This window comes from Elephas maximus, chromosome 2 (genome assembly GCF_024166365.1).
Source record: "Elephas maximus indicus isolate mEleMax1 chromosome 2, mEleMax1 primary haplotype, whole genome shotgun sequence".
Lineage (NCBI taxonomy): Eukaryota > Metazoa > Chordata > Mammalia > Proboscidea > Elephantidae > Elephas > Elephas maximus.
Genome location: NC_064820.1, coordinates 168,649,803 through 168,669,259, shown reverse-complemented (window position 1 = coordinate 168,669,259; position 19,457 = coordinate 168,649,803).

Here is a 19,457-nt window from a genome sequence, read left to right as displayed (position 1 = left end):
ATTTAATGTTTAATCAATGCAAAGTATTTAAAATGATTGTTCTAACATAGAAAAGTATGTTGTTTTATTTTTTACAAAATACTTTTATTTTTGAAAATAGTTTCCAAATAGGCTCACAAATATAATAAAAACGATTTAAGGACCAGTAGATGTTTCAATACTATATGATTTGTAATTCTGAGCATCACTTTTCACTATCAAAATTGTCTTGCTTTGAGCCATAATCTATATTATTATCTGATGGTGAAAGGAAAGCAAAACTGGTTGAGTGACCAGCATGTGCAAAGGCTAAGGGCAGAAAAGAGCGCAGGAGATTTGTGGGTCAGACAGAAGGCTGGTGAGGCTTTTGCTTACCACAAAAAAAAAAAAAAAAAGCTTCTGGTAAACAGCCTTCCCCTTTTCTCCTTTCTTCCTAAGAGATTGAAATGTGTACTGCATAATAACCAGGGATATTTTCTAGCAGGTAAAAACCTACAAAAACTGGCTACTTGCATAAGATCTAGCCAATCATTTACAAAAAGCACATGTTGCCATTTAATAATTTAGTTTGCATTTCTGGGTAAGCTTCAGCTCTGAACAGGGTTTAAGTGGGCCCTATTGCATTGTTCTCTCTCTTACTCTATTTCAGCTAACATATGCTAATTTTGTCAGACACTAAGCAGAACAAAAAGAAAAAATCTCCCTTAAGGTGGCTCCTCTGAGAGCAGTTCACTGGGATAAATCCTGGCTGATGTCATTTCTAAAAGTTGCCTCTGCTCCAACGAGTGATTCTGCAGGTACGTTTCTCACCTGCCAAGAGGGTATTACTAATCTCCTAAGTAAGGAAACATGCAAGTGCTTCCCTTAATTCTTATTCACACACATACACACACACACACACGACATAAATATGGCACATATATAATATGGCATATATATGACATGGAGCCCTGGTGGCATAGTAGTTAAGAGCTTGCCTGCTAACCAAAAGGTTGGCAGTTCAAATTCACCAGCTGCTTCTTGGAAACCCTATGAAACAGTTCTACTGTGTCCTATAGGGTCGCTATAAGTCAGAACTGACTTGAAGGCACCTAACAACAACAACAACATATGACATGTATCTACCATGCAATATATATATATATATATATATATATATATATATATATATATATATATATATATATATATATATATATATATATATAATATTTTAAAAACTATCTAAACCCTGGTGGCATAGTTTGGCTACTATCCAAAGGCCGGCAGTTCAAATCCGCCAGCCACTCCTTGGAAACCCTATTCGGCAGATCTACTATAGGGTTACTATGAGTCAGAATCAACTTGATGGCACTGGGTTTGGTTTTTGGTTTATATATTATTTACTAGGAGCCTATAATTTTTTTTTCTATTGTTGTTAGTTGTTTTGAAGTTAGCTCTGACTCATGATGACACCAAGTGTAACAGAATGAAACTTTGCCCAGTCCTGCACCATCGTCATGCTTATTGGTATGGTTGAGTGCATTGTTGTGGCTGTGTCAATCCATCTCATTCAGGGTTCCCTCATTTGCACTGACCCTCTACTTTACCAAACATCTTGTTATTAGGTGCCATCTAGTTGATTCTGACTCATAGCAACCCTATGTACAACAGAGCCAAATACTACCCGGTCCTGCACCATCTTCACAATCATTGTTATATTTGAGCCATTGTTACAGCCATTGTGTCAGTCCATCTCACTGAGGGTCTTCCTCTCTTCTGCTCACTCTCTACTTTACCAACCACGATGTCCTCCTCCAGGGACTGGTCCCTCCTGATAACATCCAAAGCTCATGAGATGAAGTCTCAACATCTTCCCTTCCAAGGAGCACTTTGACTGTATTTCTTCCAAGACAGATTCTTTTGGCAGTCCGTAGTATATTCAGTATTCTTCTCCAACACCATAATTCAAAGATGTGAATTCTTTGGTCTTCCTTATTCATTGACCAGCTTTCTCATGCACATAAGGCAATTAAAAATATCATGGCTTAGGTCAGGCACACCTTAGTCCTCAAAGTGACATCTTTACTTTTTAACACTTTGAAGAGGTCTTTTGCAACAGATTTGACCAATGAAATACATCATTTGATTCCCTGACTGCTGCTTCCACAGGCGTTGACTGTGGATCCAAGTAAAATGAAATCCTTGACAACTAGTAGCCTACTAAGGTTCTGTTAAGAGTTGCTATATTTTAATCTTCCTCTTCTCCACTAAGCCCATCAATTTTAGAGTTAACTGAGCTCTCTAAATATATATTCTACTGAGAATGGACTTCACAAATTTGTTGAGAATATTGCAAATCGCTCGTGCCCTTTAATCACACCAGGTTGTTGGAATTTCTTCCATTTTCAGGAAAGATACTTGGTCAGTTTTGTAATGAGTTGGTTGTAGCCTCCAACAGCTGATCTTCCATTAGTTTAGACTGTATTTCTCTGGATTATACTGTGCTTCAGTGATAGGTATTCTCATAACACTTTGACTAATTTTATTCTCTCTCTTTATTACCAAATTCTGTTTCTCTGCACACACCCCAGAAGCTAGTGGTGTGTGAACTAGGTGAATCAAGGAGTTTGTGCCAACTAGGGAAACTAGGGTAAAATTAAAATAAAAATTAGTCCCTGGCCTTAAGGTACATTTGCCAGTAACTCAACCATGACTGGTTTAGGTGGCCTGCAGATAAAGCTATCTGGAGTAAACTTAATTGGCCATGGAGAATCAAAGGGAAATGATATTTGCTTATTTGTCTTCCTATGAAAATCATAAATACTCAGTTACTGCTGAGTAGACTATGACTCACGGTGACCTCATGTGTGTCAGAATAGAACAGTGCTCCATAGGGTTTTCAATGGCTTCTTTTTCAAAAGTATATTGCCAGGCCTTTCTTCTAAGGCACTTATGGATGGTCTCAAGTCTCCAACTTTTGATTAGCATAAGAACACTTTACCATTTGCACCACTCATTAACTCACTTGAAATCATGAAGCACTTAATTTGTGTTGTTCTAGGAACTGAGGAAAACACAGAACATTTATTTCACAGATGCTCAACCTAGCTGGGGAAATAAGCCCTAACATAGAAAGCCTTTATGTAACTCTATCAGACAGCATATACCTAAGTATTCAAAGAAAAAAAGAAACCAGAAACAGATGTTATAAAGGCTCATAGAAAATTAATGTCAGTGGAGATTTCAAAGAAAGCTTTGTAAATGAGCAGGAATTGGGATAGATTTTGAAGGACGGGTAATGTGATAGTTAAGGTTGTCTTGGCTGGGCCGTGATTCTTAATTGTTTGGCAGTTTTGATATAGTATGATGTTGTGATCACTTCCATGATAAGATTTGATATAATGTAATCACCTCCATTATGGGATCTGCTGTGAGTAGCCAATCAGTTGGGAGTGTGGCCTACATCGAATATAAGTTGATATTCTGGCAAGGCTCATGGGCTTTTGCTTACTCTGGATCCTGCAACTGGCTCCTGTTCATCCAATCTCTGGTTCTTGCGACCTCAGCTAGCAGCCCACCTGCAGTCTTGCCTACTGATCTTGGGATTCATCAGTCTTTGCAGGCTGTGAGCAACAGCCCTGCAATCTGACCTGCCAGTCTTGGGTTTGCCAGCCCCTGTAACTACATGAATCAAAAGAAGCCTCTATCCTGACCCACAGACTTGGGACATTCTAGCCCCTAAAACCATATGAGCCATTTCCTTGATATAAATCTTTCTTTCTCTCTCTCTATATATACGCTTTTACTGGTTTTGTTTCTCTAGAGAACCCAGCTTAAGACAGGTAATATTTGATGAAATAAAGAGAGGAAAAGATAAAGCATTTAAGGTCACAACTTAATATCCTCAACTATCTATCCAGACATATTAAGTGTTAAAACAAACACTTGTAAGTGTATGTCTGGATAAATAATTGAGGACAGTGTAGTTTAGATGTTCTAAGGACAACAAAGGTTTCTATGACTGTAATAGAGAGGATAAGTTAGAACATGTACTACATTTACTGTTAGTTAACACTGAAAAATATATCTTAGGGATTTCCTTTGAGTTTGTAAACTTCTTGAGAGCAGGCATCATCTATTTCCCACCCCACCTCCACACCTTCTGCCTCCACACTGTATACAAAATACTCAGCACAGCACTTTGTCTATGGTACTCAAAAATGTTTGGTAAATATGTCTGAAAGAATAGTTGAGCTTGACTCTGATAGAATTTCCCTTGGTTGGTAGAATATCACCTTATTTATTTATGTTAGGAATTTATTATTTATTTAGTGATATATATATATATATATATATATATATATATATATATATATATATATAGAAACCCCAGTGGCATAGTGGTTAAATGCTACAGCTGCTGACCAAAGGATTGGCTATTTGGAAACCCTATGGGGCAGTTCTACTCTGTCCTATAGGGTTGTTATGAGTTGAAATCAACTAGATGGCAATGGGTTTAGTTCTTTGGTGGTTTATATATAATATATATATATATATATATATTTTTATGGCATAGTGGTTAAGAGCTATGTCTGCTAACCAAAAGGTTGGCCGTTCGAATCCACCAGGTACTCCTTGGAAACTCTATGGGGCAATTCTACTCTGTCCCATAGGGTCACTATGAGTCAGAATCAAGTTGACAGCAACAGATTTGGCTTGGTTTTATATTTATAACTTATATTTATATAATTTAGGCAGAATGGAGGTTGGTTCCTTGCTAATTCTCATCCATTGGCTAAGCTCAAACGTTACCTGTAATTTTCACTTGTCATATTTTTGGTAAGGTAGAGGGTCAATGAAAAAGAGGAAGACCCTTGATGAGATGGATTGACACAGTGGCTGCAACAATGAGCTCAAACACAGCAACCGTTGTGAGGATGGGGCAGGACAGGGCAGTGTTTCATTCTGTTGTACATAAGGTCGCTATGAGTCAGAACAGACTCAATGGCACCTAACAACAACACAACAACAATATTTTTGCAACATATGGTTATGGTTATCACCCTCCTCTTAATCCAATGCACTTGACATCTGAACCACTTATATAACAGTTGATCATAATCTGTTGTGTGGAACTGGCATGAGAGCAGAAAAAATGCAAAGATCTAAAGACCTGAGAGCTATTGCTATTTCTTTGTGACTTTGGGAGTGTCACTTATTTTCTCTGGAGCTCATATACCAACTTTTGAGATCTTGCCTGGCTTTATCACTCTCTAAAATTATTTTTCAAGAATTTGGGAGTATATACTTCCTGCTTTGAAAGGGTTTCTTTTGCATTTTCTTCATGTCCTGCCCTAGATGTTTATGAGACACTCAGCAGCTGTTCCTATTCCATGAAAAATGAAGTGAGTCGATTTGGCAGCTGTTTCTATGTTGCTTTGGGATATGTGGGCATGCACTATTCTGTATAAATGGAATGTATTAATCATTCTCCATTCAAGTATTTACATTTTGTGACTTGCTTCAGAAGCTAAAAAATATATATAAAATACAAAAAAAGAAAAAAGCTTCAATTTGTGTGCAGACACCTAAAGATAATTGAATTTTAATTCCAACAGTTGCGTGAAATAACAAAAATAGTGATTTTGATATGACTTTGTTAAAAATATTCGGGGGATAAGATAAGTCTAAGGTTTGGATTTGAAACCCTCATTGTTTAAGAAGTTATGGGCAGGAGACGGGCAGGGTGAGGAAGAGAGGATAGCATATTATTGAAATACCTATAGGTCTAGATCAAAGACCAGATTTATTCCATCTGACTCCAAAGAGAAAAGGAGGAGTAATAGCTGTAAACTAGAGAGAGACATATCATAGCACTCGAACCCTGGAGAAATGGTATTTTAGTTCGTGGGAGAAGGACCTGGAGATCTGCCTCCATAAAGATTACAGCCTTCCTTCCTCCCTCCCTCTCTCCCTTCCCCTCCCTTCTTCCCTCCCTCCCTTCCTTCCTCATTCCTCCTTTCCACCCTTTCCTTCCAGCTTACTCACCAATTAATTATTTCATCCATTTATTCAACTACTGTTAGATGCTGTGCTAGATTCTTTCCACCATCATTTATGTTCGTAATGAATTGTGTTTAGTTTCTAGTAACAAAAGCCTAACTAAAGTTACTAAAACAAATTAGAGTTTTTAATTTCTCATACAATGAGATGCCTAGAGCTAGACAATCCATGACTGGGATAGCTGCTCCATGATATCACCAAGAACATAGGTTTCTTCTGCTCTCTCATCTTTAGTGCAAGGTTTCAATCCTTGAGGTAACCAACCTCATGCTCCAAGGTGGTTGTTGGAGCTCTAGCTATCACATCTGAGTCCTAGAGCTCTACAGAAGAAGAAGGAGAAGGGTAAAAGGCACACCCTCCCCTCCATGTGTCTGTCAGTTTGTCATACTGTGGGGGTTTGCATGTTGCTGTGATGCTGGAAGTTACACCACCAGTATTCAGATACCAGCAGTGTCACCCATGGGAGACACATTTCAGCTGAGCTGCCAGACTTAGACAGACTAGGAAGAAGGACCTGGCAGTCTACTTCCAAAAAGCATTAGCAAGTGAAAACCTTACGAATAGCAGTGGAACACTGTCTGATACAGTGCCGGAAGATGAGCCCCCCAGGTCGGAAGGCACTCAAAAGACGAGTGGTGAAGAGCTGCCTCCTCAAAGTAGAATCAACCTTAATGCCATGGGTGGAGTAAGCTTTCGGTACCTTCATTTGCTGATGTAGCATGACTCAAAATGAGAAGGAACAGCTGCAAATATCCATTAATAATCAGAACCTGGAATGTACAAAGTGTGAATCTAGGAAAATTGGAAATCATCAGAAATGAAATGGAACACATACACATCAATATCCTAGGCATTAGTAAGCTGAAATGGACTGGTATTGGCCATTTTGAATTGGACAATCATATAGTCTACTATGCTGGGAGTGACAACTTGAAGAGGAATGGTGTTACATTCATCACCAAAAAGAACATTTCAAGATCCATTCTGAAGTACAGCGCTGTCAGTGACAGGATAACATCCATACGTCTACAAGGAAGACCAGTTAATATGACTATTATTCAAATTTATGCACCGACCACTAAGGCCAAAGATGAAGAAATAGAAGATTTTTATCAGCTGCTGTAGTCTGAAATTGACTGAACAGGCAATCAAGATGCATTGATAATTACTGGTGATTGGAATGGGAAAGTTGGAAACAAAGAAGACAGATCAGCAGTTGGAAAATATGGCCTTGGTGATAGAAACAATGCTGGAGATCGAATGATAGAATTTCACAAGACCAATGACTTCTTCATTGCAAATACCTTCTTTCACCAGCATAAACAGCTACTATATACACGGGCCTCGCCAGATGGAACACACAGGAATCAAATTGACTACATCTGTGGAAAGAGACCATGGAAAAGCTCAACATCATCAGTCAAAACAAGGCCAGGGGCTGACTGTGGAACAGACCATCAATTGCTCATATGCAAGTTCAAGCTGAAACTAAAGAAAATCAGAGCATGTCCATGAGAGCCAAAATATGAACTTGAGTATATCCCACCTGAATTTAGAGACCTTCTCAAGAATAGATTTTATGCATTGAACACAAGTAACTAAAACCAGGCGAGTTGTAGAAGGACATTATCCATGAAGAAAGCAAGAGGTCACTGAAAAGACAGGAAAGGAAGAAAAAACCAAGCTGCATGTCAGAGGAGACTCTGAAACTTGCTCACGAACATCAAGCAGCTAAAGCAAAAAATGATGAAGTAGAAGAGCTGAACAGAAGATTCCAAAGGGTGGCTCAAGAAGACAAAGAAGTATCATAATGACATGTGCAGAGAGCTGGAAATAGAAAACCAAAAGGGAAGAACCCATTCAGCATTTCTCAAGCTAGAAGAACACACTCAGCGTTTCTCAAGATGAAAGAACTGAAGAAAAAATTCAGGCCTCAAGTTGCAATAGTGAAGGATTCTATGTTGAAAACATTAAATGACGTACGAAGCTTCAAAAGAAGATGGAAGGAATACACAGAGGCATTATACCAAGAAGAATTAGTCGATGTTTAACCATTTCAAGAGGTAGCATATGACCAGGAACCAATGGCACTGAAGGAAGAAGTCCAAGTTGTACTGAAGGCATTGGCGAAAAACAGGACTCCAGAAATTGATGGAATATCAATTGAGATGTTTCAACAAATGGATGCAGTGCTGGAGGTGCTCACTGGTCTATGCCAAGAAATATGGAAGACAGCTTCCTCGCCAACTGACTGGAAGAGATCCATATTTATGCCTACCCAAGAAAAGTGGTCCAACCAAATGCAGAATTTATAGAACAATATCATTAATCTCACACACAAGCAAAATTTTGTTGAAGATCATTCAAAAATGGCTGCAGCAATATATTGACAAGGAACTGCCAGAAGTTCAGGCCAGTTTCAGAAGAGGACATTGAACCAGGGATATCACCGCTGATGTCAGATGGATCCTGACTGAAAGCAGAGAATACCAGAAGGATGTTTACCTGTGTTTTATTGACTATGCAAAGGCATTCGACTGTGTGGATCATAACAAATTACGGATAACACTGGAAAGAATGGGAATTCCAGAACACTTAATTGTGCTCATAAGGAATATTTACATAGATCAAGAGGCAGTTGTTCAGACAGAGCAAGGGGATACTGATTGGTTTAAAGTCAGGAAAGGTGTAAGTCAGGGTTGTATCATTTCACCATACCTATTTAATCTGTATGCTGGGCAAATAATCCAAGAAGCTGGACTATACGAAGAAGAACAGGGCATCAGGACTGGAGGAAGACTCATTAACAACCTGCATTATGCAGTTGATACAACCTTGCTTGCTGAAAGTGAAAAGGACTTGAAGCACTTACTAATGAAGATCAAAGGCCACATCCTTCAGTATGGATTGCGTCTCAACATAAAGAAAACAAACATCCTCACAACTGGACCAATAAGCAACATCATGATAAATGAAGAAAAAAATGAAGTTGTCAAGGATTTCATTTTACTTGGATCCACAATCAATAGCCACGGAAACAGCAGTCAAGAAATCAAATGACTCATTGCATTGGGCAAATCTGCTGCAAAGGGCCTCTTTAAAGTGTTGAAAAGCAAAGATGTCACCTTGAAGCCTAAGGTGCGTCTGACCCAAGCCATGGTATTTTCAATCACATCATATGCATGTGAAAGCTGAACAATGAATAAGGAAGACTAAAGAAGATTTGACGCCTTTTAATTGTGGTATTGGAGAAGAATATCGACTATACCATGGACTTCCAAAAGAACGAACAAATCTGTCTTAGAAGAAGTACAATCAGAAAGCACCCTAGAAGCAAGGGTGGCGTGACTGTGTCTTACATACTTTAGACATGTTGTCAGGAGGGATCAGTCCCTGGAGAAGGACATCATGCTTGGCAAAGTACAGGGTCACCAGAAAAGAGGAAGACGCTCAACGAGGAGGATTGATACTGTGGCTGCAACAATGAGGTCAAGCATAACAGCAATTGTAGGGATGGCACAGGACTGGGCAGTGTTTTGTTCTGTGGGCATAGGGTCACTATGAGTCAGAACCGACTTGATGGCACCTAACAACAACAACATTATCTTAAACTCACTGCCCCTAAGTTTCCTATCCAACCTTTTGAGCTGTTGTCATCCATTTGGTCTTAAATAGATAATTCTTTAAAAGAGTACAATGCTCAAAGCAGATGTGCTTTACTAATTAAATTTTGTTGTTGTTCAAATAAGACTTCAGGGGATAATTTTGGTGTTTTGGTTTAAGGTTAAAGTTTAAATATTATCTCAGGACAATAAATTTTTTTTTTTTTTAATTTTTACTTTTTACCTTAAAGGAACAAAATGTAATGATCACTCATGAAAATGCAAAACAATCTTAATTTTAAAATACATATTCTGACTTTATTTAACAGCTTTGAAATGTTCCATCTTTTATTTATATATATATATATACACGTGTATGTGTGTGTATATATATATATGTTTGTATATCAAAAGGGATGTTGTTCTGATTGAAGTAAGATGAGTTCTAAGAGGTCTGGCAAATTAAACGTTCCCTTCACTGCCCTGGAAGTCCTCTAAGGCCTGTCAGTGAAACCCTAATTCCCTGAGGAGAACATCTTGGGCAAGATGAATTGTAAGGCTCCATGGGATGTGGGCTCTATAATTATTATCTTACATTTGTTTGGTCATTGGCTCCGATGGGATTTCAGCCCTGCTTAATAAATATGTGTTGTGTTGAACTGAAAGGAGATGGACTGGATTTAGGGGGAGACACCCATGCCAACCTTTTGCTTGGCATTTGCCTTTTCCGAAGCACTTTCACATACCTTCTCCGTTGTTCTTCACGATACCCTTGTGAGCTAGGCAGTGTGTGATTTTTTAAAATCTGTTATTCTGAACACCTAGGGAGAATAACACATTGAACCTCTTTGCACTAATCAGCTGAGATTTATCACATTTTAATATTGTGTCATATCTGTTTCAGCTGTCTCTCCCTTTTTCTGAAGAAAGCATTACAATTATAGTTAAAATCCCTTATATTTTACACCCCGCCCCCCGCATCTAATTTCCTCCTTTCCTCCCCAGCGGTAAACAGTGTCATGAATTTTGGGTGTTTATAATTTCTGTGATTTTATTTCATTGTATACCTCGAAGTCAATTGCGACACATAGCAACCCTGTAGGACAGAGTAGAACTGCCCTATAGGGTTTCCTATGCTGTCGTCTTTATCAGAGCAGATCACCAGGTCTTCTGTGGAGCTCCTACTGAGTTTGAACTGCCAACCTTTCAGTTAGCAGCCAAGCACTTAACCATTGTGCCACCAGGGCTCCTTTGCTGCATATTTACATACCCATAAAATATATATTTTTGTGTTGCATTTTACAAAAATGACAATAAACCACACATATCAATAAACCATATGCTTTTTAATCTAAATGTTTTTGGAACATCATATTGATACATATAGATTTAGCTTGTTTTCACTGGTACAAGGCATTGAAATGACCAGTTTAATCCAAATAGATGTAATCATCAACTCAGCAGTATGTTTAGGTATTTTCCCTGTATTTTTGCTTTCAATGAACATTAGACTTGGTGAGTATTAAAACTCGTCATATTGTGAAAAGCTAGATTTAATCTACAGAACACATACATAATGCCATAACGCCACAACAGTTGTTCCTACCCTAGAATCTGTATAAGGTCCAGGGAATTCGTGTCAATCTGAAGTTTATTGTGGAAGCTTGGTGTCTGTGTTAGATTTTTTTCTGAGTTTGCTCTTATCTTTAGCCTCTCAAAGAGAACTATAATGCAAAAAATTAAAGAACCACTGCCTTAGATGTTTTATAAAATATTTATAAATCCTTCCCAACTTCCAGAATTAAAACAAACTTTTAGCATATGGGATAGAGGTATTTTCAGTCCCTTTTTCAGCATCCTAGGAAGATTTCATTCATTACTTTAATTTCCTCTATGACTCAAAATGGGGTAAACTCAAGTAAAATAATAATCATTATAACTGTGTCTCAATCCACTAGTTTGACATACTTTCAACTTTTGAAACAAAGAGTCTAACCTTTTATTCTTTTGTGGTCAGCATTTTCTGATGAAATGTTTCTACATGAACTAAACTCCACACATTTGGAATTAACACACTCATTGAGGACTTAGAAGACATCATGCTTCCCAGCACAGGGAAACCAAGATGGAGAAAGCAGCCCCTGCCTTTCCCAACCCCATTCTGCCTGGATTGCTGACCAGGCCAGACTGAATTTAGAGAAGGTCGTACAGCCACAGGTACAATATCTATGCCTGGAGCGAGTAACTCTTTAAGCCATAACCCTCACGAAATCTCTGTCATGATGGCTCAGGTGGAACAATAGGTACCTTACTTATCTAGTGCTGTCGCTATGAGTAGAAATCGACCCGAAGGCAGTGGTTTTTTAGTGGGCTATAGCAGAAACACCACAAGTGAATGGCTTTAACAAACAGAAATTTATTTCCTCATAGTTTAGGAGACTAGAAATCTGAATTCAGGGTGCTGGCTCTGAGCTTTCTGTCAGCTCTGGGGGAAGGTCCTTGTCTCTTTCCATCTTTAGTTCCTTGGTTCCTTGGTGATTTTCATACGGTATGACATCTACCTTCCGCCATCTCTGCTTGCTTCTCTGTGCCCAATCTGCTTGTTTTATATGTTGAAGGTGATTAGAATTTACAACACATATTTTGGGGGTATACAATTCAATCGATAACAATAGGGTTTCTGCTTCAGCTACCATGTAAACTTCTTGTTTCCTGCTGAACTTGGAGAACTGCTTCAATCTTACCCTTCTACATTTCACACTCTACATTCATTGTTGTTGTTGGCTGCTACCGGGTCAGCTCTGACTCATGGCAACTTTATGTATAATGGAATGAAACATTACCCTCTCCTGCGCCATCTTTACAATTGTTGGCATGTTTGAGCCCAGTTAGATAATATTCTGTTCTGATCCATGGGGTTTTCCTTGGCTAATTTTTGGAACTAGATTGTCAGCCCATTCTTCCTTGTCCGCGTTAGTCTGGAAGCTTTACTGAAACCTGTCCAACACAGGTGACCCTGCTGGCATTTGAAATATCAGTGGCACGGCTTCCAGCATCACAGCAACGTGCAAGCCATTCTAGTACAACAAACTCTACATTTAACATCCACTTTAGCCCTTTCCTCTCTGCTGCCATAAGAGTCTAACACCAAGAAAATAACAACAAGGGAGATAAAAGTAATAAAAACATTCATTGAGTGCTGGCTCTGAGTTGGGCACCATGCTAAGCACTTTATTTGGTCGTCTATTAATTCTCTCATTTACGTATTCAGCAAATATTGGTTGAATATGTATCATGTGCCAAGCAAGCTTTCAGCTGCCAGGGAGAATTATATGCTAAGCACAGACATTTGCCCTGACTTCATGGAGCTTACAATGTGCAGGGGAGAGGGAAATGAATCAAATATTAATTAACAAAGGGGAACTTGCAGTTGTGATCAGAGTTAAAAGGAGAGGCATGTGGTTTTAGAAGACCATGTAATATGGGGCTTTTACCTGGCCAAGAAGGAAAAGGAATGTATTCCCTTAAGAAATAATGATGACATTGAAATATGAAGAATTGGTAAGAATTAACTAGGTAAAGAGGAGAGGGAAGAAAGATCCAGATAGAAGAAGCATCATGTGTAAATGTCCTGTGATGAAAGGAAGGAACATAACAAATATAAGAAATTAAATAAAAATTGTATTATCTCATTTAATTCTGACAACAGCCCTGGGTTCTAGGCATCATTACGTCTGTTTTACAGTGGAACTGAGGCTGAGTGGATAGAAGTAACCTGCCTAAGGTTGTACTGTTGGAAAGAGCAGAACCAAATTGAATCCAGGTCTGTCAAAACTCAAAAAGATGTATGCATGAAATCATACCACTCCTCCCCTCACAAAGAAGCACCAGGCCCAGATGATTTCACAGGGAAATTCTATCACGCATTTAAAGATCACACAATCCCAGCGCTTATTTTATGTAACAGAAAAAGGAAGGAAAATTCCCAAATTATTTTTTTATATAGCAACTCATAGCCAATCTTGTTTCATTTATATATCCTCTTACTGGAGATATATATATATACGTAATCAAATCCTATCAGACCATTTCATCCATAACTATATCAGCATGTGTCTCTAAAGTATAAGGGCTCTATTAAAAATACAACTAAAATGTCATTATCATATCCAAACCAAATAATAATAATAATTATTATTACTAAAGTATTCAAACTTTATTGTCTTCTGTCTGTCTTTCCCTCTTTCTATCTTTCATAGTTTATTCCAACTAGGACCCAAGGTGTCTATACATCGTAATTCATTACTGTGTCTCTTAAATCGCTTAGGTTTTACCTCCGTCTCTCACCTTTACTTTTTCCTTGCAATTTATTTGTTGAAGAAGCAGTTTGTTTTTCAGTTTCCCATATTCTTCATTCTTCTAATAGCACATCCTTATCTCATCCGTATTTCCTGTAACTTGGTAATTACCATATTTTTCGCAAATAATGTGACTACGTAAACAACACACACATGCATATAGCACATGTAGAAAAATAACGAGGAAGGGGATTACGTTTGGCAAAAACATATAATGCGCGTGTTATTTGTGTAAAATATCATAGTTCAATATTTTTTTGGAAGAAGTGTGAATGGTTTGTATAGTTCCATCAGGAGGCACATAATAGCTACTTGGTTTCTTTGTTTATTGATTGGTTGATTGATTGATCGACTGATTATCTGGATCAGATTGATAAATGCTTGGCAGGGAACTTCCACTCATTGACTATTTGTTTATCCCTAGATAATGTTCATTTATGAAAGGCCAGATAAAAGCTTGATTCTTTTACTTTATCACTTTTCATCAGTTTTATGCCATTGTCTAAAGCTGACTAATCCATTTTTTTCATATGTGTTGTTATTTGGTTTTATTAGGAACTTATCAATTTATATATATTAAATATGTTCCAAGCCACTGCAGTTAATATTTTTATTAAATAAGGTCCCATATTTGAAGCCAGTTGGCTTCTGAGTATCTTGACATGACCCCAGCTGTTTTTCTGATATAAGAAATTCTAGGATCCTCTTATATATTTCCTGTCTCAAACCTAGAATCAACCATTTCTCCAAAGAGCCCTGATTCCTTTTAGTAGGAAATTATATTTAGAGACCACAGTGTAGACACTAGAGGTGCCCACTAGTACCTAGCTAATGAATTGTTTCTTGGTTTTCTCAGTAGAGAGTTAAGAAATAAGCATATATGTAAACCAATATTTTTTATTCAAATTTAGGATTATACAATTTTTGCTTTGATTTTATAATTTGACCTTATTGCTCTTATGCTGAAATTCCTAAAGATAATCTTTGCTCTATCCTATGATTTATTTATCATTGTTTTAGAAGTGCATTATCAATATCATTTTCACTAACAATATGATAATTGAACATGGTCGAGATCTCTTTGCAGTGTTTTTCTCATAGAACATACCACAAAGGGATGTACTGCCAAATAAATAGTTCCTTTCTGTGTGGTTATGCCACCAATTTGATATACACTTGAATTCATTTTGCCCATGCTTTGGGAGATTTTTTAAAATTTTAATTTCCTTTGTAATTATGTATATGTACATGGTCCATGAATACATAGGACAGAAATAAGAAATGATGCCCTTTCCTGGTGGTGGAAATATGTCCAAGGACAATGAATGCAGTAGGGTAGCTGATCTCTTGAGTGAAAGGTCCTTGATCCAGGCCTGCCTTTGTGCTCCCAGGAATGCAACCTTGCTGTCCTAGATTTATGACTTATGACATAAAAATTGCTTCTTCTAAGGGAAAAAATACTTTCTGTGTTGGCTAGGATTCTTTTGATTACCGGAAACAGAAATTTAGCTTCCATGTTATGAAAAGGTAAAAGAAAAAAAAGAGAGAGAAAGAGAGAGACTAAAAGCAAAACTAGAAGAAACAAAACAAAAAAAGTTCCTAAAATTTTCAAATTTATTTCTCTCATATTCCAATAGTGAGACTTAGGTCATCTTAGGTCACAGTGCCAAGAATCCTAGTATGGTTTCTCAGGAAACCTGTTATTGTCTTTCCACCAATCACCTTCCCACCCCACATGACCCTCCATATATGTACTACTCCATCTCTTCCCTTGACTAGATTCTTCTCTCATGCCAAAGCAAAGCAAGAAGAGTGGAAACTCTGAATCAGACAGACCTTTGTTAAAATTGTAGCTTCACTCCTTTTTCCTACGGATGTCAGGGGGAGAAAGGCCCAGGAAAAATATTTTGCAAGTAGCCATACACTCTTCATCAGGACTCCTCCATTTTATTTTCCTCTATAGAATGCACCACCTTCTAATGGTGGCTTGACAAGGAGCCCTGGTGGTACAATGGTTAAGTGCTCAGCTGCTAGCCAGAAAGTCAGTGGTTTGAACCAACCAGCCACTCTGCGGGAGAAAGATGTGGCAATCTGCTTTCATAGAGATTACAGCCTTGGAAACTCTTTGGGGCTTCTACTCTGTCTGATAAGTTCGAATATGAGTCAGAGTCTACTCAACGGCAATGGACTTTGGAATGGCGGTCCAGTGGTAGAATTCATGCCTTCCACGTAAGAAACCCAGGTTTCATTCCCAGCCAATGCGCCTCAAGTGCAACCACCACCCATCTGTCAGAGGGGGCTTGCATGTTGCCAGGATGCTGAGTAGGTTTCAGTGGAGCTTCCAGACTAAGACAGACTATGAAGAAAGGCCTGGAGAACTATTTCAAAAAATCAACCAATTAAAACTCTCTCAATCATAACGGTCCTATCTACAACCAATTATGGGGATGGCGCAGGACCGGGCAGTGTTTCTTTCCTTTGTGCATGGGGTTGCCATTAGTCGGAGGCTGACTCAATGGAGCTAACAACAACAATAACAATATTCTACATGATTTACTGATTAGCTTTTAAAATTTTATTGTAAAATATATAACATTTGCTATATAAACCATTTTAAATGTAAAAAAAAAAATGTAGTTCTCCCACTTCAGAGTTGTTTATCTCTAGAAAATGTACCCAACTTCTGTGCCTCAGTTTTCTTATCTATAAAATGGAGATAACAAGATATACACTTTATAGAATTCTTTTGAGGATTGAATGAGATCATGCATGTAAAGTGCTCGGTACCACGCCTGGCACATCATTAGAATCTAATTCTTGTTGGTTTTTGCTGCCAATACTGTTGCTTCTGTCTCTGGGTTAGATTAAAATCAGCATAAACCGTTTTTCTGTTCTCATTTTCTGTCAGATTCTCCTTCGAGAATTGTAGAGACTTTGTGCCCTATAATTTTTCATTCAGTTGTACTCGTCAGCTAAGCCTTAGCTAAAGATATCTCTCTAAACTTAGACTTCTAAAAAGAGAAAAGGGTGAAGATGCTTAAGCCTTTCTTTCATCTGAGCTAGCTTGGTTCTTTAGTTTGAATTCTCAGTCCTGGGCCAGGAACCAGGACCCATTAGGTTTCTCCTTCTTCTACCAGGGAGGAGCTGGGTGGACTTCAAGGTAAGTGAGGTGATAACATATGTCATGGATTGATTGTGTCCCCCAAAAATATTTGTCAGCTTGGCTAGGTCATGATTCCCCTCTATGATTGTATACCATTTTATCATCTGATATGATTTCCCTATGTGTTATAAATCCCATCACTATGATGTAATAAGATGGATTAGCAGCAGTTATATTGATGAGGTCTTCAAGATTAGATAGTGTCTTGGGCCAATCTCTTTTGAGATATAAAAGAGAGAAGTGATCAGAGAGACGTGGGGACCTTATACCACCAAGAATGTGTCCTTTGGACCTGAGGTTCCTGCACTGAGATGCTCCCAGACCAAGAGAAGATTGATGCATAACAAGGACCTTCCTCCAGAGCTGACAGAGAGAAATCCTTCCCATGGAGCTGGTGCCCTGAATTTGGACTTCTAGCCTTCTGGACTGTGAGAGAATAAACTTCTCTTTGCTAAAGCCATCCACTTGTGGTATTTCTGTTACAGCAGCACTAGATGACAAAGACAACATGGAAGAGTGGTTCGGATCCCATTATAATCCACCTCATGCCCTGTGTGATCTTAGGAAATTCACTTATTTTCTCTGTGTCCAGAGTCCTGTTGGCAAAGTGTTTAAGTACTTGATTATTAACTGAAAGGTCAGTGGTTCAAACCCAGCAGCAGCTCCATGGGAGAAAGATGTAGCAGTCTGCTTCTGTAAAGATTTACACCCTTGGGGTCTCAACCCATCTGGAGCAAAGGAAAATGAAGAACACCAAGGCCACACGACAACTAAGAGCCCAAGAGATAGAAAGGGCCACATGAACCAGAGACCTACATCATCCTGAGACCAGAAGAACTAGTTGGTGCCCGGCCACAATCAATGACTGCCCTGACAGGGAGCACAGCAGAGGACCCCTGAGGGAGCAGGAGATCAGTGGGATACAGACCCCAAATTCTCATAAAAAGACCAAACTTAATGGTCTGACTGAGACTAGAGGAATCCGGCGGCCATGGTCCCCAGACCTTCTGTTGGCACAGGACAGGAACCATCCCCGAAGACAACTCATCAGACATGAAAGGGACTGCTCAGTGGGTGGGAGAGAGACGCTGATGAAGAGTGAGCTAATTATATCAGGTGGACACTTGAGATTGTGTTGGCAACTCTTGTCTGGAGGGGGGATGGGAGGATAGAGAGAGAGGGAAGCTGGCAAAATTGTCACTAAAGGAGAGACTGAAAGGGCTAACTCAAGAGGGGGAGAGCAAGTGGGAGTAGGGAGTGAGATGTATGTAAACTTATATGTGACAGACTGATTGGATTTGTAAACGTTCACTTGAAGCTTAATAAAAGTTAATAAAAAAAAAAAAAGATTTACACCCTTGGAAACTATGACAAAGTTCTATTCTCTGCTGTAGGGTTGCTATGAGCTGGAATCAACCTGATGGCAACAGGTTTGGTTTTGGTTTCTCTGTGCCCAATTCTGCCTATTTGTAAAATTACACCATTAAAAGAAATCTACATTTTTGTCCAGCTTTTGAACTGTGTGGTTTTATATTATTTAAACTCACCCCTTGATATAGTTCATGTAATCAGTTCAAAGACTTCTGCGATTCTCTTTTTTTATCGAAGGAATTGGTATCTTTCCTTCTTTAAATGTTGTAACCTATGGGGCTCATAAGGTTTCCTTCCTTTAGGTTTGTCTGCCAAGAAGACTGGAGTTAAATTTTATATAAAAATTTAAAGCCTGAGTTTTCTGCTGTGATTATACCGGTCTCCTTTTCCGTATTATATCAATTTTATTCTCTTGTCGTTGCTCTCAGGTTAGGCAACGCCTGTTTGGTTTTAAGACAGCTTTAATCTTATTATGGTTGTTACTACAATACACTTTATAAGTTATAAATATTATTTCTGCATCTCAATTGCTTCATATCTATTTGGGGGAAAATAATCCCTCTTGTACTTATTTTGTTATAAGAAAAAAGGGAGCAATAGATACAAAAATTTAAGTGGTACCATAATTTTTAGGTATAGATTTTATTTATTAGTATCAAAAGTATTAACCATAACTCTGAGGAGATAATAAATGGTTATTAAGTACATATCTGCAACTGAAATAAAAATGTCATCTAAAATCCAATATTTTAGTCTTGTCCAAAGATTTGGATTTGGATGCCGCTCTTGTGTGAGTCACTATCAGCATGCTCTGTTCCTCAGAGTAACACATTGCTTTTCTGTATTTAATAGACTGCAGAACTCCATTCTCATAACTCTCTTGGCAACAGGGAGATGTGATGTGTATGGCTCTAATTGATTTTTCAAATATTCTCATGA